Genomic DNA, 22,832 nt, shown 5'->3' on the forward strand with positions numbered 1-22,832 from the left:
AAATCAAGACAACAAAACCGGCATTTTAAGGGCTAATAATGTCATTTTTGATTTGAATTAATTCATTTGTAAAACTAATCATACATTATTCAATTGAAATTGATCAACTAAATATCTCTTGAAATGTTTTTCTCTTTTCCAAAATCGAGGCCTTAGCAAGAAAATATATTCATGAAAAGAATATCATCGTCTCAGAAAACTTAGTGTGCCCCTGCCAGACAGAAAGGGTCACTAAAGCAAACGTTTTTGCTCTTACTTGAAAACAAATCATTATTGGGAAAGATTGTTGGGTAATCACAATTTCAAATCTGTTCTTTAAATGACCATGCACTTCCGTTTACCATGTGTCAACTTGAGATGATTAAGAGTGTAGTTTTCCTTATTTCTACACTAACAGGTGGGATACCCTAATTTCTTTGTCTCTACATTCACTCCTGTCGACTCTGAATAAAGAAAAACCTCCGAGATTTTTCTCACCAATGACTAAAGGTTTCTTTCATTTCATTTCCTTGTTCGCTCTTTATCTATAATGTCTTGATGAGCAAGGTGCAATTACTTTACATAAAAAGTGTATGTATGAAAGTTTGTAATTTGTTTTGACTCAATGTCTTACCTGTTTCGCAATCGTTTCCAGTATAGCCCAGTACGCAGGCACAAGTATAGTCGTTCACTCCATCAGTACAAGTTCCTCCATTCTGACAGGGGTCAGGAGTACAATCGTCGATATCTGTGCAAAATGAGTTCCAAACACAATAAATGGGATAAAAGTGACGAGAATAACATTTCATTGTTGACATATTTATTTTCATTTAGCGGATAACAGGAAAATCAAGACAACAAAACCGGCATTTTAAGGGCTAATAATGTCATTTTTGATTTGAATTAATTCATTTGTAAAACTAATCATACATTATTCAATTGAAATTGATCAACTAAATATCTCTTGAAATGTTTTTCTCTTTTCCAAAATCGAGGCCTTAGCAAGAAAATATATTCATGAAAAGAATATCATCGTCTCAGAAAACTTAGTGTGCCCCTGCCAGACAGAAAGGGTCACTAAAGCAAACGTTTTTGCTCTTACTTGAAAACAAATCATTATTGGGAAAGATTGTTGGGGTAATCACAATTTCAAATCTGTTCTTTAAATGACCATGCACTTCCGTTTACCATGTGTCAACTTGAGATGATTAAGAGTGTAGTTTTCCTTATTTCTACACTAACAGGTGGGACACCCTAATTTCTTTGTCTCTACATTCACTCCTGTCGACTCTGAATAAAGAAAAACCTCCGAGATTTTTCTCACCAATGACTAAAGGTTTCTTTCATTTCATTTCCTTGTTCGCTCTTTATCTATAATGTCTTGATGAGCAAGGTGCAATTACTTTACATAAAAAGTGTATGTATGAAAGTTTGTAATTTGTTTTGACTCAATGTCTTACCTGTTTCGCAATCGTTTCCAGTATAGCCCAGTACGCAGGCACAAGTATAGTCGTTTACTCCATCAGCACAAGTGCCTCCATTCAGACAGGGGTCAGGACTACAGTCGTCGATATCTGTGCAAAATGGGTTCCAAACACAATAAATGGGATAACAAATGACGAGAATAATATTTATTTTTGATATATTTATTTTCATTCAGCGGATAACAGAAAAATCAAGACACAAAACTAGCATTTTACAGGCTGATAATGTCAGTTTTTGATTTAATTAATGAATTTGTTTGAATTAATTAATGAATTTGTTAAACTATTCATACTTTATTCAAATTAACTTAATCAACTTAAAATTCATTCCACATTAAGATGAAGGTTATGAAAATGTTCACAAATGATGTTACACCTTTACCTGAACTAAACTTCTTTTTTAACGAAAACATATCGTAAGAGTTTAGAAAAAATACTACCTGTTCCACAGTTTGGACCAGTAAATCCGGCAAGACAGCTGCACATATTTGTATTACAAGTTCCTCCGTTGCATTCCGAGTTCATGGTACAGGAACCTATAACGATACATTTATAATTTTTAACACGTAAGAAATGGTCTGTATTCAAGTTCTTTCAATGACAATGAGGTCTTAATATGATATTAAGACGATAAATAACATGAACACGATGATGACGATAATTAACTAGATAACTGTATTGATATCGACATTTATGTTTATTTAGATGATGGTGATGATATATAATGATGACTTTAATGTAATTACACCATGTTTAGTATTCTGTTCTAATTTTCATTTTGATTGACCGTGCCATTTTTAAAGAATTATATGGACATAATGTCGGAACATAGTTTTGACACTCTGCTGACGTTATTGACCTTCATTGAGCTGAGTCGCACTATTTGAGGCGATAAGTATGTGTGCCAAGCTATAAAGGGATTGACTATGCCATTGTTGTACATATAACATGTTGTAGGTATGTCAATTATTAAAGGTCCATAGGTATCACAAGCCATTTGTAAACCATCCTAAAGTATAAACCTTTTCATTTGAAAGTTGACAGTTTTAGGCAAGATAAGGCAAAGGGAGGCAAAACAGAACGCGCGTATCTTTTCGAGAAAAGCTATGAATCTTGATCCAGCGTTTAGGCGTATAATAATAATAATATCGAATATACAGGAGCGCTAAAAACAATACAAACCATAGCGCTTACAAATATATGAAAAGAGGACAACAAATGTACAGTCTCACAGGAGGTAGATCACATACATGTAGATCACTGGGGAAAAGATAAGTTTTGAGGGATCTTTTGAAGGTGGCAAGACAGGTAATTTCCATGATGGAAAGAGGGATGCTGTAGTCTTTGATGCAGCTACTGCAAATCGTTTTCAGCTATTGAGAGTCTAGATTTGGGAATGACAGGTTTACATGTGTCAGTTGCTGAGCAAAGATTACGAGATGGTGTATATATTTCGAGTGTGTCTTTAGGATATTCAGGTGCCAAATGATTGAGTGAGGGGCCCGTGCTCCATCCTTTGAAATTATAGCCATTATTATATAGTCATTATAAATGAAGAGTATGGGACGCCTTGGTGAAGTTCAGTGGTGTTTATTCGTGGTATAAATGAAAAAAAACTGAAACCCTGTAGACTAAGTATCACACAGGTAAGGAAAAACTACGTCATCAGTTGTACCCATGCTGTGGAGCTCGTAAGGACACCTCATACACAGTCAGACCGCAGCCTCTATTTTATTCAGCACGTATGCAAGAATTTACGTGTCTTGCATACGTAATGAGTAGTGCAAACGGTCTTTTCGATCGGCAGTTTTTGCCTTTATAATTGTTCATTTGTCATGAAATTGGTCCTATTTTACAGATAAGACGTTGCACTTTCTGTATACTTATATAACAATCATGTTAAATATATTTTAGGAACAGATATTTCGATTAGAAAATGTTTTTTTTTGACGATAAATCTATCTTAAGAGTAGGGCTGAATTTCACATAGAAATCATTCTTGCGTCACGAAGATGTTATAATCAGCATAAAACATAGATATTTTTCTTTACAATGATAACAAAATTATTATTTTTTACGCTGTACCAGAATCAGGAACCAAGAAAAATCACGCGAATGTTTATGAATAATTAATAGAAGTAGTCAATTTTGCCGATGTGATAATAGAGAGTTCTGATTGGTCAAATACGTCAACTACGTCACATATGTTCCGCTTTGGTTCATCAACATTCTGAATAACAAGGCTGAGTAAGCATGCCTTGTGGCGTGCGCCGGTATTTTCTTATTTTTTTCGGCCAGTCGGTGGCGCGGTGGAGCTCACTGGAGTTTAATAATCAGTTATGCATTGCCCTTGCTCAGACGGCGAGCGTACGTGAGTATCAAATCACACAATTTCGGGCCATCATGGAAAGAACAAATTGGTAATTTCCGGGTTTTTAGGGTCTTAATTACTATGACTATAAAGAGAACATGATTTTCGTCAATTAGGTTTTGACATTATTTTGACCAGTGACTTTTCATCTTTCCAACGAATCTCAAAGTAAACAAATCAATTATGTACCAGAGTCAGGAACCAAAAGCGAAATTCCGGGTACAAAATAGCTGTTGAAATGTTACAAAAATAACGTCAATAAAAGTGGTGAAAAAGGATTGTTTCAACATTGTGAAATATGGCAAGTTACATATCAAACTGAGGCTGAAAATCTCGAGAGTAATTACCGTTGCGTGCTGCCATGTTGACTGAAATTATCGACCACAAAAGCAGCTGCATGTACACCTTTACAAATCTCACGGAAAATCTCGTGAATTTCAGCACACGTGAATGTACGAGATCACCAAAGAGACGCTCAATAAAAATCAGCGTACAGCCTCATTATCGCGCACGCTGCGGTCTGACTGTACATCAGCAGCATAAACAGGCTAACTTGACAGGGTCAATTAAACATGGTGCGTGATGAAACTACCGGCTTCGTTTAAAGGCACACTGTACTACTTGTAGCTACTTGCTCCCTGTATATAGAAAACGATGCATAATCGGTGACCATTTGTCCCCAATGATCCTCTTTTTCTTATGTTAATTGAGAGCTGATGATGAGATAATCACCTGTCCAGTGACCTTGCCGGGTGGTCTAATCTCTCCTATAAACTAGTACAGATGAGCTTTAATGTAAGTGGACGGATGTCGGTTATTAAAAATGCCCATCAGGGCCTTGCCTGACATACTCCAATTCCAAAAGGAATAATGTTCATGCATGAATGCATATCCTTCTGAATTAGATAGAATAATCAATTTTTGTTTTTAAAAAAAATTAAAAAAACATACATGAGAAAATATCATAATTTCATTATGATAAATTTTACATAACCTACAAACAATTTATGAGAGATAATCAAGGGACTTCTTTGTCCTTAGAGTAGGTACACCAGAAACACGTGACCATTAAAGTAATTAATGCAAGGCTTGTTACTCTCTCGAGAAAATTTGAGCACATAACCCCAATATTGCGTTCTCTCCATTGGCTTCCCATACACCATCGTACAACATTTAAAGTTCTTCTTCTGACATACAAAATTCTCCATGGCCAAGCCCCTAAATATCTTTCAGATTTTATTTCCTTACGTTCTTCTAGTTCTTTACGATCTCTTCGATCATCATCAACCTTGCAGTTAACCCTTGGACCTCGTTCTGTTACAAAATATAGCGATCGAGCTTTTTCAGTAAATGATCCTATCCTTTGGAATAAATTACCAGCGCATATTCATAATACTCATTCTCTTGACCAGTTTAAGTCCTTACTGAAAACGCACCTTTTTAATTCATGAATGCTATTATGCAGTTGTGAGTCGGTCAAAGGAGGTGCACACCATCTTATTCTTTGTTTGTTTGATATTTTGTTTGATCTCATGTTTGACCTTATGTTTGATCTCATTTTTATTTTTATTATTATATATGTATGATTTATTGAATAAAGAACATATTTATATTTTTTGTGTTTATTACAAGTTTTAGTTGGTAATTTTAAGTCAGACAATGGTGCGCTTAGAAACACCTGTATTAAGCACCTAATAAATGTTATATATTATTATTATTATTATTGTTAGGATTTCCAGTCTAACACCTTTGTATAATTCAAACACACCCAAAATGCTGTAGGGTGTTCTTACATGAAAACCTAACTTTCGAAAAGGTCGAAACGAGTTTGGTCACAACAGAATAATTTTATATTAATCTACTGGCAGTTTAGATGGATACGAGGTATTTTCAGATGAAATTCATACAAGTTAAAGGGAAGTGCATATTTTACAAAAACCTATTCGATAAATATATATATATATATAACATCAATAAATGATATTGTAGAACAAAAAAATCTACATACAATTTCTTCAACATAAATCGGTAACGCAAAATGTTTTTTGAAAGAATGAAAGATAAACATGTTTTTTTTTCTAATATAAAGACATTGCAAATGTTTATAAGAGACCAAACCAAGACAAGGTACATTAGAAGCCAGTGAAAATATTTCCAATTTAAAGTACCACATGGAATTGTTTACACAAATAATCATTCATATCGAATTGGAATTGCCCAAAGTAATTTATGTTGCTTCTGCATAAGGGAAGAGGAGATATGTCGTCATTTTGTTCGTTTGATATGGAACGACTGGAATAATAAATAAGACATTATATCCATACCTAATCTAAGTTACGAGGAGATATTTTTTGGAATAACATGAATTGATCAAGGAAAGAAGCAATGGGTAAATCACTCTTTAATTATTGTTAAGTATTTGATGTTCATGGGAAGAGAACGTAGTTCATTTATAATCATGATAACATTTCAAAGAGGATGAATAGGAGGGAAAGAAATTGGCATTGATGAGAAACAAATTTTTCCCTACATCTGAACAATGGGAAAACTAGCTGGAAGTTTAAGGGAGAGCGAGGTAGAGGTGGAAAGAGATCAACAACTTAAGTCATTTCGATATTGTAAAGAAACCTGTCCCAGAATGCATTCCCTATCCGCCCAAGTACACGGGCGGGGGAGGGAGATAAGTCAAAGGAGTTAGAAAGGAGGAAAGGAGGGAGGAGGATTTCGAAGGAGAATGTGGTTTAATAAAATATGAACGCATAATTTCAATTCTGGATAATAATATGTTGAGAAATATGAAACCCATTTGTTAAAATATTTTTAAGTATTCAGTCTATTTCTGAAAAAAGTAATATCGTAGCCTGGGGGATGAAATAACTGTGAAGTGCGGTACTGTTTTCCTCTTATGTGATTGTGATATATTTTAGACCTATTCATTCATAGAATAACATAATAGAAGATGATAGAAGGATAAACAAAGAATAGCATAAGAAATGGTAGGAGAAAAAAAATGATAGAATGATAAAAAAAAAAAGAATGACATAAGAAAAGGTTCAGGTAGGAAGAAATAAAGAATTTCATGAAGAAGGATCAAAAGAAAAATTAAAGAATAACACAAAAGAAGAATAACAGAAGAGATAATACAAAAGGAAAAAAACAAAGGATTACATAAGGAAAAAAAGAAAGATAAAAGGATAAAGAATAGATAAAGGAAATATAGAAGAGAAGATACAAGAAAGAAAAATAAAGAATAAGAAAAGCAAAACATGAAGAGAAAATGACAAAAGGAAAATCAAAGAATAACATGAAAAAGGTAAAAAGAAAACATGATAGAATGATTAACATTAGAGAATATCAAAAGAGATGAAAGAAGGAAAAACAAAAGTCAGATTGGGAAGGATAGAACGAAAAAAGGTGACAGAATAGCAAAGATACAGATTCCGAAAGGGAAATATAATAATAATACAAAATAGATGAGAACAAAACAAGCCATGACTTATTACAGGCCGCCGAACACACATTTTGATTGCGCGTGAAAATTACCCGTGCTAACATAGCAAATGGAACCGTTCATGTTGCTATGGAATAACGTGTCTCATCAGGGTAAAAACTACGATGAGTGTGAACATAAACGAACCGTACCTCTGGAGCGGTCCAGTGGATCGGTCTAGCGTAGATCGGTCCAGCAAAGTGAGTGAGAATAGGGTCATACATAATAATTTATTTAGTATTTATTGATTTAGCTTGATATTGCAATAATAGAACTACAGAGGGCGTTTGGTCCAAGATTATTTTGACACTTCTGATGTATTTCTAGTATTAAGGACATAAACTGGTTTAGCGCCACCTGTTGTTGGCTGTTTTGCAATAATTATGTTTGCAACATGATTTCTGTTTGTGAGGAAATTCTGTGGTTTTCTGGAGCATCCTTCTTTCCTGAGAGCTGTTTCTACAGTATTATGAAGGCACAGAGGTTAGTTATAACCCATATTTGAACCTTATGACAATGAAAGTAGGATTGGTAGTTTTTAAGATGTTTACATTGTATGAAACTTACACAGTAGCAGCAGTAATCTGTATGGCAAATGTATAACATGTGTAAACTGTGTACCCACACATATGATAGTGAAACCTATATTCATGAACACATACTTATTATGCATTCCTGTTAAGCTTTATCATGTACAGTTTTCACGGAGTTAAAGGTACTATGTCCCATTTGCAGGCACACAAAATGAAAAGGTCAAATTCCAACGGCATTTGAAAGATAATACTAATTTCGAACTTCCCTAAAAAAAGGGGGCTTGAAAATGTCTTTAAGTGGGAAAATAACAACTATTAGTTGTCGAATCTACTTAAGAGCTATAGAGCCAGTAAGTAAGAGTCTGATTTTCAGACCATTGTACCGAATGGTTATGTTTTATGCTGCGCAAAGATTCAATCAGTTTAATTTTGGCCATTACATGAAGTGGGTTATTGATGTAGACAAATGCTCATGTACCCTTTATAGCTCATGTTATGTATGTTATTACCAGAGAAGCAATTAAACGGGTTTCCTTGCCTAATTTGAATATTAGGACGCTAGCGTTTAAATTTTACAGACGGGACATACATGACATATTCATAATTCCTGCAAAGTTCTACAGAATCCGATGTTGGCTGCAAACGGGATATGGTATCCCTAAAGTAGACCGAATGATTAAAGGCCTTGGAGACGAAACTGAGTCATTGTAATTATTCAGCCTCACAAGCAGTCACATCGATTTTCAATTATCTTTTAAAATCCAAAACTCTTGCTCCCTATTCTAGAAATGTATCGATAGCAAACTGGTGTTGTGCCCTAAAGATGAAAATCGATAAGATCGTACCTCTTTTAAACCCATTAGCAACTAGAGATTTTGTATAATTGGCCTATTACTCACAGGAAGATGTTTCAATATTGCTCTCATTTTTACATTGTTCTAAACAATATTAAACAGGCGCTATTTTTCTATGCAGAATCATTCTGTAGACATCGTAAGGATTATGCACGTATAACATTATCACGGTAGACCCAAGAACAGATACTATAGCGCGTTAAAAACGGACGAAAACGGACGGGCAGTTTCGGGCGGTTCCATGAGTAAAAGGAGGGGAGATTCGGGCGGTTAAGTTGCTAATGGGTTAAGAAAGGGAACACACAATATATTGATTATTATCGCACTATGTCTCTTTCGACATCCCTCTTCAAAGTAATCGAAATTAATTCAATCCCGAACTATGATTATTTTCATTTTACTTGATTTTAATACTCCACCTAACAAACAAATCGGCTACGGACAAAAGCGCTCAAAAACACATGTATTACTTACGTTATTAGATTACAGCTCATGCCATTGACAATTTGTCAAATACCGTCAGAATTTTCCTATACTTCTCGAAGGCCTTCAATGCTATCAATCATAATGCTTAATTGCATAAATTATCCCATTATGGGATTTGAGGGAAGGCCTTGAAGTGGTCTAGAAATTATCTCACTGACAGAAAATGATTTGTTAATATAAATGTTCAAAATGATTACTTAGACTAGCCGAGAAATGGTTAGATTGTGTAAAGAATGATGTGCTACTAGATGGGATCCCTCACAGAAGCGACCAGAACGTCACAAGATAGGAAGATCTGGCTTGAGGTCATGAAGCAGAAGCCAAAGCACATCTCCCAGATGGTGTGAAAGGCTTAGGTCAAGGTCAAAGGTTCCTGAAAGTTCCCTGTTAGTTGCTTTGTTATTTATTATGTTATATTAGATTGACTTCCAAAATTAATCTGATATTCTGTTATTAATATTCTTTGCCGATGACTCAAACATTTTCTTCTCACATCGCACCCCTCAAATTCTCCTCGAATATATTTGAATATTAAAATGGAACTATTCCAAGCTTAGATAAATGTAAACAGATTATATTTGAATGTTAACTATTAAAGACTCATCATTTTGATCAATTGCGGTATTCTAACCTTAGGAAATGGAAGCAAAACCCAAATAAAAATTCCTATTTAAAAACAAACCGTAAGAAATATTGATCATGCTGGATTTTGTTCGCATACTAGCAATTTTTTTATTTTTATTATAAGAACAAACTCTGACGAATTTCAGATATATATATATATATATAAATATATATACATGTACAACTTAGGGATTTTCAACAATCTATATATAAACTACCAGCGAATGTTTCAGCACCAATGCTATCCACTCATATCCCATGCAAAAGTTACTCCTTCCATTTCCCCCTAAACTCGTACAATATTTGCTAAAACTATTACTTTTCAGGTCCAGAGTATTAGAACAAACTCCTAACTGAAATCTCTGAATCTATCTCATTATTTGTATTTAAAAGGAAACTGCATTTTCTCCTCTCAAACAACTATTGCTTTACAGGCAGAAACATCAGTATAATGCTTCTAGCGTGCCAATAATTTATCTTTAAAGAAACATTTTCAATGGGATAATTTCAATTATTCCCCTTCGGCGAAGCGAGTTGCTGTGCCCCAGTAGCCCCGGCTCATTGTTTCTTGCTGGTTCAGAATAATAGCCTGACTGATGAAGTGGTGGTGGTAGTGTTTGGTGTGTGTTCTGCATGCGGAGGCAGTGACTTGTCGCGAGGGGTTCCGTTCATAATGTTTGTCGGAGTGAGGGCTTTTAGTGCATTTTTCTTTTGTTGTTAAACACCAAACGACTGACATTTGGATCCCGTCAGTTCAACGCGACTACATTATTGTTATTTTTCTGATCTTGTGGTTGTTCAAGTTATTGCCAAGGACTACATGTAATGAAGTAATTTTTTACACTATTATAATAAAAGTGACATTGTCCTTTCCTGGTAATAAGAATGATATTTCACGTTTCTTGTTGATGCTCATTACATATTTAGATTTAACGTAATTTTCATTTAATTTGTTTTGTACAGCGTACAGTATGGGTATACCAGCGCTATATAAATCTTAGATATCATTATTATTATTATTATTATTATTATTGTTATGATTTTGTTTTACTACGATTGACAATAAATGCTCATTCCCTCTATTTTCAAAGGCTGTAAATATTGCATTATTTTTCTTAGTTCAGTCTTTAAATGTAATGCATTCGATCTAATTGATATAAGGAACCTACCTTTTGTTTTTGTCTCGTTTAATAGAGTGCACGCTTATTTTTATATTCATTTTTTGAAGAAAAAATGCAAAATATATGATATAATTATGTAAAATATGAAACAATAAACTGAAGCTAAAAATAAATTTGTTGACAACTTTATAAATCATTTACAAACGTTTATAAAACATACAGTAATAAACTAAATCATTCGTACCCATTGTAAACAAATATTTGAACTAATGATTGTAATATAAGAATGAAGGGTAGACTGGTTGAATTATGGTAGTTATTGAATACTTTAACATGTAAGCTTTGACGTGGTACATTCTCAAGAAAGAAACATTGGGACAAATCAGTATCACATACTTAAAACAATACTAAACCTGGTAAAGGGTATGACTTATTTCTTCGTTAACTGTACTATATTTAATAAATATCCGCCATTTAAAAAAAGGCCAAGTCCGTGGCTTATGAACACCCACAATCTGTTCGTTTTGTTTTTTTAATTGTGTAGCTCAATCTCAATCCCCTACCTGCTGCACACCAAGTCCGCAAGCTCAGCCTGGCCAAATTACCCCCCCCCCTCCCACCCATAATCTGTCCGTTTGTGTTAATCGAACATCGCGATCTCAATCCCCTACCACATGCACGCTGAAGATGGCGTACGCCCAGCCTGGCCAACCTTGGCTTGCAGTAAATAGGGGGAGATTGGATTGGCGGTCTTACCTGATACTCTGACTGTTTGGACACCAATCAGTATCCCAACGATTGCTGCAAATAGCTTCAGTATGGACCCCATATTTGAGGGCATCCTTCCTCCACCAGAGGCAATTCCACAGACTCCTACATGAACAGAAAATGATGGTAACTATGTAATATAAAATGTTTCATTGCTTTATGGGGTGGGGAGAGACATATATGATGTTCAATTTCTAAAATGACTTGATTTTTTAGAGTCACCCACATTTTATTAATAATAATAATACAGTATTTATAAAGCAAATAATAAACAACAAATTCTGTATTCGCTGTACATGCATTAAATGACGAGAAATATAATCACGTAAAAGGATTCAACAAAGAGAAATATTCAAATCTTAGTAAATAACATAATAAAAAGAGGGCTAACATGGTCAAAACAAATAACGTAAGTAAGGCAAAAGAGGTGCATTTTTAGGAAAGATTTGAACGTTGCAGAACGTTCATAATCAAGATTGAGGCACTGCAATAATTTGGTATGAAGTTTAAAAGTAGACATCAGCATTAAAGATGACACCAAGTACACAGTTGTCAAACGTTTCAGTAAGAAGTCATGGGTTAACAAAAACAACCTTTCCCTCAATAGAATACCTAAAATAAAAAAGAATACCCAACATTGGTAGCTTATGATGAAAATGTTATAATCAACTTTACCTTGAAACCTATTTCATAATACTAGATTTCTTCTCAATTTCTTTTTTCTGAAACATTTAAGGCGACCAAGCAAGCAAGCCATAAATAAGAGTCTTTTCTGCTTGTTAGTGCACTTTTGCAGGTTTTTATTGAGGCTTATAACCTAAATATTCTCCATTGTCAATAATTATAGGATTTCCCGGCCAAATTCGCGTGTTTGTCATTCGAATTCATTTACTTTGCATTTAAGTTAGCGCAGATCGGCTTTGCCATGCTAATTATCATTCAATTTTCCAGCTTTTGTATTTAATTTAGGATTTTGGTCGAAGGGTTTCATAGATCTGTCATTCAATTAAGAAACTGCTCAATTAGCATTCAAATTAATATTCACTTGTCGAAGCGTAATTTTTATCATTCAAATTAACACCTGTCATTCGTATTCGTAATATTTTTATTCATGTTAGGAATGTAAGGGGGAAGAATTGCAACAAACTTTTGCAGTTTTTAAATAATGCAGTTAAAATGCATGATTTGCCATTGGGGTCTAAGCTGTTATTCCATTTATATATTTTCAGGACAATGCAGATGGGTGTAGTCAGACATAAAGTAAAGAAGGGGCGAAATCAAGGGATATGGCATTTCTGCACGAACTTGTTCAATCATATACCCGGGAAAGGTGGGGGTACCCTCAATCGGGTCAATGTCGCTATTCATAAGGACCGCTATTCATAAGGTCCGCTATTCATAAGGTCCATTATTCATAAGGACCGCTATTCATAAGGTCCGCTTTTCATAATTGGAGAAAAGGGTCATTATTCATAAGGGTCATTATTCTTAAGGACCGCTATTCATAATCAAAGAAGAAGGTCGGTATTCATAATATTAGAAGAGGGTCGCTATTCATAATAGGAAATCGGGGTCGTTATTCATAAGGGTCCCTATTCATAATATTACAAAAGGGTCGGTATTCATAACACAGAAAGAGGGTCGCTATTCATAATACGAAATGAGGGTCGCTATTCATAATACAAAATGAGGGTCGCTATTCATAATGCAAAATGAGGGTCGTTATTCATAAGGGTTATTATTCATAAGGGTCATTATTCATAATAAGAAATGAGGGTCGCTATTTATAATAAGAAATGAGGGTCGCTATTCATAATAGAAGAAGGGGGTCGCTATTCATAATAGAAGAAGAGGGTCGCTATTCATAATAGGAGAAGAGGGTCGCTATTCATAATAGGAGAAGAGGGTCGCTATTCATAATGCAAAATGAGGGTCGTTATTCATAAGGGTTATTATTCATAAGGGTCATTATTCATAATAAGAAATGAGGGTCGCTATTCATAATAAGAAATGAGGGTCGCTATTCATAATAGAAGAAAGGGGTCGCTATTCATAATAGAAGAAGAGGGTCGCTATTCATAATAGGAGAAGAGGGTCGCTATTCATAATAGAAGAAGAGGGTCGCTATTCATAATAGGAGAAGAGGGTCGCTATTCATAATAGGAGTAGAGGGTCGCTATTCATAAAAAGAAATGAGGGTCGCTATTCATAATAGGAGAAGAGGATCGCTATTCATAATAGAAGAAGAGGGTCGCTATTCATAATAGGAGTAGAGGGTCGCTATTCATAATAAGAAATGAGGGTCGCTATTCATAATATAAGAAGAGGGTCGCTATTCATAAAAAGAGAAGAGGGTCGCTATTCATAATAGGAGTAGAGGGTCGCTATTCATAATAAGAAATGAGGGTCGCTATTCATAATAGGAGAAGAGGGTCGCTATTCATAATAGAAGAAGAGGGTCGCTATTCATAATAGGAGAATAGGGTCGCTATTCATAAAAGGAGAAGAGGGTCGCTATTCATAATAGATGAAGAGGGTCGCTATTCATTATAGGAGTAGAGGGTCGCTATTCATAATAAGAAATGAGGGTCGCTATTCATAATAAGAAATGAGGGTCGCTATTCATAATAGAAGAAGAGGGTCGCTATTCATAATAGGAGAAGAGGGTCGCTATTCATAATAGGAGTAGGGGGTCGCTATTCATAATAAGAAATAAGGGTCGCTATTCATGATATTAAATGAGGGTTGCCATTCATAATACGAAATGAGGGTCGCTATTCATAATAAGAAATGAGGGTCGCTATTCATAATAGGAGTAGACGGTCGCTATTCATGATACGAAATGAGGTTAGCTATTCATAATACGCCCCCCCCCCCCTCGGCTACGTTTCTGGTCCTGTAGGGGGGGGGGGGCGATATATAGCCCTGAATAGTTGTCTCTTTTTAAAGTAATTATATTTTATCTGTTATCTTTGATAATTATATAGAGCCAACCCCCGCTCATGTGGTGACGAAAAAAAAGTAAAACATAACACACATGTAATCCTATCGTAAATTTTCCTCCTTGTTGGAAATCTTGCCCCACCACCCTGCCCCCGACTGATCTTATCCAGGCTACGCCACTGAGATATTAAGTACGCCAAGCAGGCCCATTATCCATTTTAGCTTGCTATTTAAGAAACTAGTAATTGTTTATACGACAATAATGTTTTTGTAGAAAGTAATTTTTATTAGGACTTATGGACCTACAAATTACTGAGCGGAATTGGACCTGACAATTGGACCTAAGCCCAGTATCTACCGATCCCCCGAGCCCCCCCCCCCCCATCAGTACGCCCCGGCGCGGATACAGAATTTTCCAATGGGGGGGGGGGGGACGGAAATTTGAAAAATGCGCAGACCGTTTTTTCAACTCAACATACCAATACTGACAAGGTCATATTAGAAGCACGATACGGGTACCTAGAAGCAGGAACAATTTTGGAAAGGGGTGCAAGCTCACTTCACGTCTCTTGTCCGATATCAACATTCCCCGTTTTTAAGATATACATTTTTTGACATTTTCATCTGGGGGGGGGGGGGCTAAAGCCTCTTGCCCGATAATTTTCTAGTTTACAATTCTGCTTGTGAGCGAAACGAGCGAGCAAAAATTTGAGCATTATATGTTTTTTGTGAAAGTGTTATTTATCACCAAGATAAACGAGAAAAGATATCAAAAATTCATATTCGGGCAGCTTGCTGTCCCCCCCCCCTCCCCTCCCCCACACATTACGCGCGAAAGCTTTGAACTTTCATTAATTATTAGAAAAAGAAGACGATTTATTGTACCATTCTCTACTCTTAATCCTTGTCTGAATTCAGTTTTTCCCCTCGCTTTTACCTTTCATTAATTATTAGAGAAAAATTACGATTTGTTGTACCGTTCTCGACTCTTAATAATTGTCTGAATTCTATTCCCCCCTCTTGCGCAAAGCGCGTAAGCTTTGACCTTTCATTGTTTAATGCAATTATTAGAGAAAGAAGATGATTCGTTGTTCCATTCTCGACTCTTAATCCTTGTCTGAATTCAGTTTCCCCCCTCCCGCGCAAAACGTGGAAGCTTTGATGTTTCATTAAATTATTAGAGAAAGAAGAGGATTTGAAGAGAAAGTTTCGTATTATGAATAGCGACCCTCTTCCCCTTTTATGAATAGCGACCCCTTACTCCTATTATCAATAGCGACCCTCATTTCATATTATGAATAGCGACCCTCTTCTCCTATTATGAATAGCGACCCTCTTCTCCTATTATGTATAGCGACCATCTACTCCTATTATGAATAGCGACCCTCTTCTCCTATTATGAATAGCGACCCTCTTCTCCTATTATGAATAGCGACCCTCTTCTCCTATTATGAATAGCGACCCTCTTCTCCTATTATGAATAGCGACCCTCATTTCCTATTATGAATAGCGACCCTCTTCTCCTATTATGAATAGCGACCCTCTTCTCCTATTATGAATAGCGACCCTCTTCTCCTATTATGAATAGCGAACCTCATTTCGTATTATGAATAGCGACCCTCTTCTCCAATATGAATAGCGACCCTCTTCTCCTTTTATGAATAGCGACCGTCATTTCCTATTATGAATAGCGACCCTCTTCTCCTATTATGAATAGCGACCCTCTTCTCTTATTATGAATAGCGACCCTCATTTCCTATTATGAATAGCGACCCTCTTCTCCTATTATGAATAGCGACCCTCTTCTCCTATTATGAATAGCGAACCTCATTTCCTATTATGAATAGCGACCCTCTTCTCCTATTATGAATAGCGATCCTCTTCTCCTATTATGAATAGCAACCCTCATTTCGTATTATGAATAGCGACCCTCTTCTCCTATTATGAATAGCGACCCTCATTTCGTATTATGAATAGCGACCCTCTTCTCCTATTATGAATAGCGACCCTCTTCTCCTATTATGTATAGCGACCATCTACTCCTATTATGAATAGCGACCCTCTTTTCCTATTATGAATAGCGACCCTCTTCTCCTATTATGAATAGCGACCCTCATTTCCTATTATGAATAGCGACCCTCTTCTCCTATTATGAATAGCGACCCTCTTCTCCTATTATGAATAGCGACCCTCTTCTCCTATTATGAATAGCGACCCTCTTCTCCTATTATGAATAGCGACCCTCATTTCCTATTATGAATAGCGACCCTCTTCTCCTATTATGAATAGCGACCCTCTTCTCCTATTATGAATAGCGACCCTCTTCTCCTATTATGAATAGCGAACCTCATTTCGTATTATGAATAGCGACCCTCTTCTCCTATTATGAATAGCGACCCTCTTCTCCATTATGAATAGCGACCCTCTTCTCCTATTATGAATAGCGACCCTCTTCTCCTATTATGAATAGCGACCCTCTTCTCTTATTATGAATAGCGACCGTCATTTCCTATTATGAATAGCGACCCTCTTCTCCTATTATGAATAGCGACCCTCTTCTCCTATTATGAATAGCGAACCTCATTTCCTATTATGAATAGCGACCCTCTTCTCCTATTATGAACAGCGACCCTCTTCTCCAATTATGAATAGCGACCCTCATTTCGTATTATGAATAGCGACCCTCTTCCCGTGTTATGAATAGCGACCCTTATAAGTAATGAACCTTATTTCGTATTATGAATAGCGACCCTCTCGTCGTATTATGAATAGCGACCCTGATTTCATATTATGAATAGCGGTCCTTACGATTAATGACCCTTAATATGAATTATGAATAGCGACCCTCATCTCACGTTATGAATAGCGGTCCTTATGATTAACGAACCTTATTTCATTATGAATAGTGACCCTCTTTTGCCATTATGAATAGCGGACCCGGAAGTACGGGAATTTACACGTTATGAATAGCGGTCCTTATGAATAGCGAATAGACCCCCCTCAATCGCCCCCCCCCCTTTTTTTTTTTTTTTTTTTTTTTTTTTTTTTTTTACTACAGACCCGGAATTTTACAAAAGTAATTCATATCGTCTCTTATACCCAGCAAACCCCTCTGTTTTCCTTAAAGAGTTTCATAGTTTGCTTGCGCGCCAGCGGATCGATGGCTAAAGACATGGCTAAATAATGAATCATGTTCAAATTGTTGACTTTAGTCCCTACCCCAGTCAAAATATTGTTCCCTTCTTCCATAATGAAATTATGAAGAAATTATGATAAATTTATGATGAAACATAAGACAAACAACTTCCTTTCATGAACATTTACAAATATACTGAGACCATCAGGTCCGTAGATGCAAGTCGTTATTTTCTTCTTAACAATCAAACTTAAATGCTGATGAATATCAGATAAATCTAATAAGTATAAGTGTATCAATGCAAGAAAATGAAATATGATGAAATACAATCCAATACAATACAATAAAAAACAATCTTGAAAGTAAAAGAATGAGCTTTAAAAAGTGTGTAATAAACGAGAAATGTATAATGACCATCAATTTAAGTGCACAAAGTGCTAATTTGAATGCTACAAATGAATTAGAATGCTAAAAGTACACCGTAGCGTTGTCAGAAAATCGTGTTGCGCCAAATCGAATCACCAAATAGCGAAAGAAGCACAATGTTCGTTAATTTGAACATACGTAGATTCTAACGAAAATTCCATAGATTTGAAAACTAGAAAAGGGAGTATAAACCCGAGATATACCTGACTGCACTAAAACCGTCGAATTTGAACGCAAGACAAATTAATTTGAATGACAAACTCACGAATTTGGCCGGGAAATCCTATATTATGTAACTACGGGACAAACTGATATCCCGCGACGGATCGACACGGAACGCGGGACAAAATGGACGACAAATGTGACAATCCCAACAAATACGGGACGTCTGGTGAAAGAAATCCCTTAACAGGGACCTAACTCGGCGACCTGTTGGTAAGGTCCGATTGGAACCAGGAGAGGAAATTATCGAGTAGGAAAAAAAAAGGCGATTTGCTAGCTTATGTGAAAGATTTATATGCCCACCAGGTCAAAGGTAGACAAAAGTTCAAACATTCACAGGAAGACAGCTTGTCTGTTATAAAGGGCACATAGCTTGTCATTCGGCATTAGAATATAAGTGCAGTCTTGGTAGAAATATGGTAGTCAGTATGAGGACTGCATATGGTTAAGCAAATCAATGTGGTTTAGAAATGTAGATACCTGTTTAAAACTAGCCTTTTCAATACATTTTCCAAGATATTCTATACTAGAAACAGGTCAATAAGTACTTTAATAACTTCTGTCAAGACAGAATTTCTTCAATAACGGAGTTATAACAGAAGATATTAGTGGCTCTGGAAATCACACCAATCACACCAAACAGACAATCATAGATTCAGAATGCAAAATAGTACTACAGTGTATAGATAGATCTGACAAATGTCTCCTATAACCAGTCAAGTAGGCTTGCTATATCAACATCAAGCTTTTGAATTAGATTTCAAAATCGTAAATTTTGTAAAGACATTTTCACTCAGAGGATCAAACTGAGCGAGTTGGAGTCAGGTTTATTTGTATTTAAGGATTCACTTGATACATTAGTTTAGTTAAAACTGTGCTCTCGAAATCATCCCTTATTATAGTTACCTTACTGAAGAAAATGAACATACAGGAAGAAAAAAAGTTACTACTGGCAGTTAGCAATCTATTATCAGTCTTATGCAGGTCCCTGGCTTTATATAATGAAAGTCTGTTACGATAACATTCTTTCTTGACAGAAGCAATAATATCACAGGCATCCCGCTGACATTCTGTGTCGCAGGATGATGCTAAGATTATCTAGGAAACTGCAACCCCCATCCTCCATCGATTATACTCCCGTAATATCCTCTTCATGAAGTAAATTTCGGTCTCTATAAAACTGCTGCCAGCAGAATTTCACCATCACCATCGCAAACAATTTTTGAAAACAAGTCCGAAACCGGTTTAAAGATTTCATTAAGTGCAGCCTAAATGATGTAGAAAGTTAAAACCCTATGTCGACTTAATAAAGTTGAAGTAAAACTGGACTACACTCGAGAGACAGAGTAATAAAAGGCAGATTTGAGGAGCTCAGTGATTTGGGGGTTTAACTCCAACCGAATTTTAAGTTAAAGTTCCGAATATGGTAATTAATTTCAATTCAAGGCTTTATTCCAGACTCAGCTGCAAAGCAGAGGTTAAAACAATGAACAAGAATAAGAAGGGATCATATCATTAAAAACTGACATATTTAAATGTATATAATAATTGAAGAGTTTAATTCCAAAAGAAGCTAAATCCACTTTTGATGAAAATAAAGTTTTTGAAATCAGAACATTATTCACTTAAGTACCCGTCTATCAACAAAATTATTTACCTAAATTTTGGGATAAATTTTGCGCCTTCTAATATTACTTTTATAAAGACGCCTGTAAAAAATCTGGTAAACAATTTTTTTTCTCCGAAGTTACACAAATGGATTAAGCTCCTTTTGAATTAAACTCTTCTATAAACAATGGACTTAAAAAGAGAAGAACACATATGGATATACGAGAACCAAAATTAACTACTTTACTCAACCTCTGCCGACTGTGACAGTAAAGCTATGGTCACAATTCAGAGCGGCGACCGACCGATTAGTGACACCGAGCGTACTTTGGGTGGCGAGTGAAAATGAGCAGGCGCCGCCCGAATTTTAACTCCGCGCTAGAACTTCAGCAGCGACCGAGCGATGCCCTAAAAACATGCGGTGCCTGGCCGGCCGCCGCTTGGCGCCCTGGCGAAATTGGCCTAAAACTCACCGCCCGGCCGCCGAGCAGGCTACTTTTGGGTGACCATTTTGTGACCATAGCTTAAGCTTCATAACCAAAACTTGTACTTCTATTAATGGGTTAACCAACATGTCAACAATCATATTTTCTAAAGTGTCAATTCTCTGAATAAACTTGAAAATTAGATTTCTTACAACAGCTTGACATGCATGTATATTCACATCTGCAAACATTTTACTTGCACTAGAGTGCATAGGTATTCGTAAAATAATCCCCATATCATCATTATAGGGTACCGTGAGTTTATTTATACTGCTCTTTTTATACCTACTCCTAATATGTGCGGTATTTAACGGTGCATAAGCTCAAAATAATTCAACCTTATCTCTACGAGAGCACATATGAAACTTTCTGCACAATGTCGTACCCTGTGCATGAAGTTTACGACACCGTCTACAAATATCTATATCATCACACAGGTCCTTAGTAGGATATTGACCTAGGTACTTAGCCTCTTCAAAAACGACAAGTCTAGCACTACACAAATACAAATCTGGAAATACCAACTTACAATGTTCTTTATAATTCACAATCATAACGTGAATCTTTCGCATTATATTTAACTTTAACATCATTGTCTATACCAAACTGAGAACAAACATTAAGCAAGCTCTGTGATACTGTAGTTGATAGACTAAAAATAACAAGATAATCAGCATACATTAATGATTAACGCACAATGTGCACCATCTCCACTCCCTAGGTACTATCAACAAAACAGCCAGTACCATAGTTATTCAATTTTACAGATAAATCATCCATATACAAATGAAATAAGCATGGAGACGATATACCTCCTTTCCGGACACCATTACCAGAGTGAAAGGTGCCAGAAAGACAGTTACTCCATCTCACTACAGTCCGGTGACCATACCAATGTATAAATGTTGTAATGAAATAAAGGGGAATGCCCCTGTTACTTATTTTCTTGAATAACAATCCATGATTCACTCTATCAAATGCTTTGGAGGCATCAAGAAAACACAACAATATTGAGGAGTTTCTCCTTCGATAACTAGAAATAATCACTTTTAGAGCAAAAATACAATTATGCTTCGCCCAAAAGCCGGACTGATAATCATTCATAGAAATAATTTTAACAAAAGTTCTAACCTAGACAATAATAATTTCTCCAATACTTTAGGAAGTACAGTGGCCAATGCAATTGGTCTATAATTGTCCTTACTGGAAATAGGACCAGCTTTGTCTTTAATACTGGAACCAAGATGACATATATCATCCTATCTGGCAAAATACACTGAATTAGAAAACCAGAAAAACATACATACATCTATACCTCATGACTTATTGTCGTCTAACTGCCTGGTAACTCATTTAATTTCCTCTGGGGCAAAAGTATGTTAACGAGATACAACCCAATATTTTATAATATTAATTATATGAAAATAAGTTATATCTTTGTAAATTCAACATAGTAATAATAATAATAATATTGGATATTTATATGGCTCACATATCCACCCTGCAAGGTGCTCAAAGCGCTCCAATATTACCCCGGCTCTGCTAGGCTACCGATTCCGGTGCTCACAGCATTCAATAAATTCCTTCCTACCGGTCCCCGTTTACTTCACCTGGGTGGAGTGTGGCAAATGTAGATCAATGTCTCGCCAAAGAACATTAGTGCCGCAGCGGGATTCGAACCGCGGACCTTGTGATCGACAGTCCAGCGACGTATCCACTCGTCCACGACACCTCTTTGCACTTTTTGTATTTATATGATGAAGTTTTTGAAGGAGAATTTTCCTGCACCAGAAGGCTAGCCTGACTAAATAAGACTTAAGGATTAACTATATAACAATTAACAGATACTCTTTGCGTTTTGGTATTAAAAAGCACTGCTGTACTTTAAACGTATATTCTATATCAAGCAGGTGAGGTGTCTTACCTTATAGAAAAGTACACTCCTGATAACGTCCAATTCCTCACAAAATTGAAAATAACTGAGAGATGCAAAGAAAGTAAGTCCAAGCCCGAGGTAAGCTGAATTTAAACTGACACTGATCAGCTAACCAGGCTATCACCCCTCAACGCGCGTTTGTGGTTCGGCGACTCTGAACCAAAAACATGGGGCGGAGCTTCTTCATCAGACGAACGTTGATTGGACGAATATTGTTGAGATTTGTCTGTTTCACGTGCCGCTGAATACAGCTACCAACACATCTTTTCGAACGTGCGGATGAATCTCCTGCTGTGGGTGTGTCATTGAGGACCAGTAATCTGGACCACAAACGAATATTGTATACAGTGCGTCCCAGAAAAAAAA

General features: G+C 36.1%; 1 long non-coding RNA gene across 1 annotated transcript; it reads right to left on the minus strand.

Moving 5' to 3' along the window:
* Window positions 1-1,909: 1,909 nt before the first annotated feature.
* On the minus strand, window positions 1,910-22,532 carry LOC115925385. The gene is made up of 3 exons (XR_004064677.1): window positions 22,455-22,532; window positions 11,699-11,815; window positions 1,910-1,999 (listed from the first exon to the last, which is right to left on the minus strand). It is a non-coding gene; the product is annotated as an uncharacterized LOC115925385 (long non-coding RNA).
* Between the last annotated feature and the right edge of the window lie 300 nt (window positions 22,533-22,832).

The sequence above is a fragment of the Strongylocentrotus purpuratus genome, unplaced genomic scaffold (assembly GCF_000002235.5).
Source record: "Strongylocentrotus purpuratus isolate Spur 01 unplaced genomic scaffold, Spur_5.0 spur5_scaffold_18, whole genome shotgun sequence".
Taxonomy (NCBI): domain Eukaryota; kingdom Metazoa; phylum Echinodermata; class Echinoidea; order Camarodonta; family Strongylocentrotidae; genus Strongylocentrotus; species Strongylocentrotus purpuratus.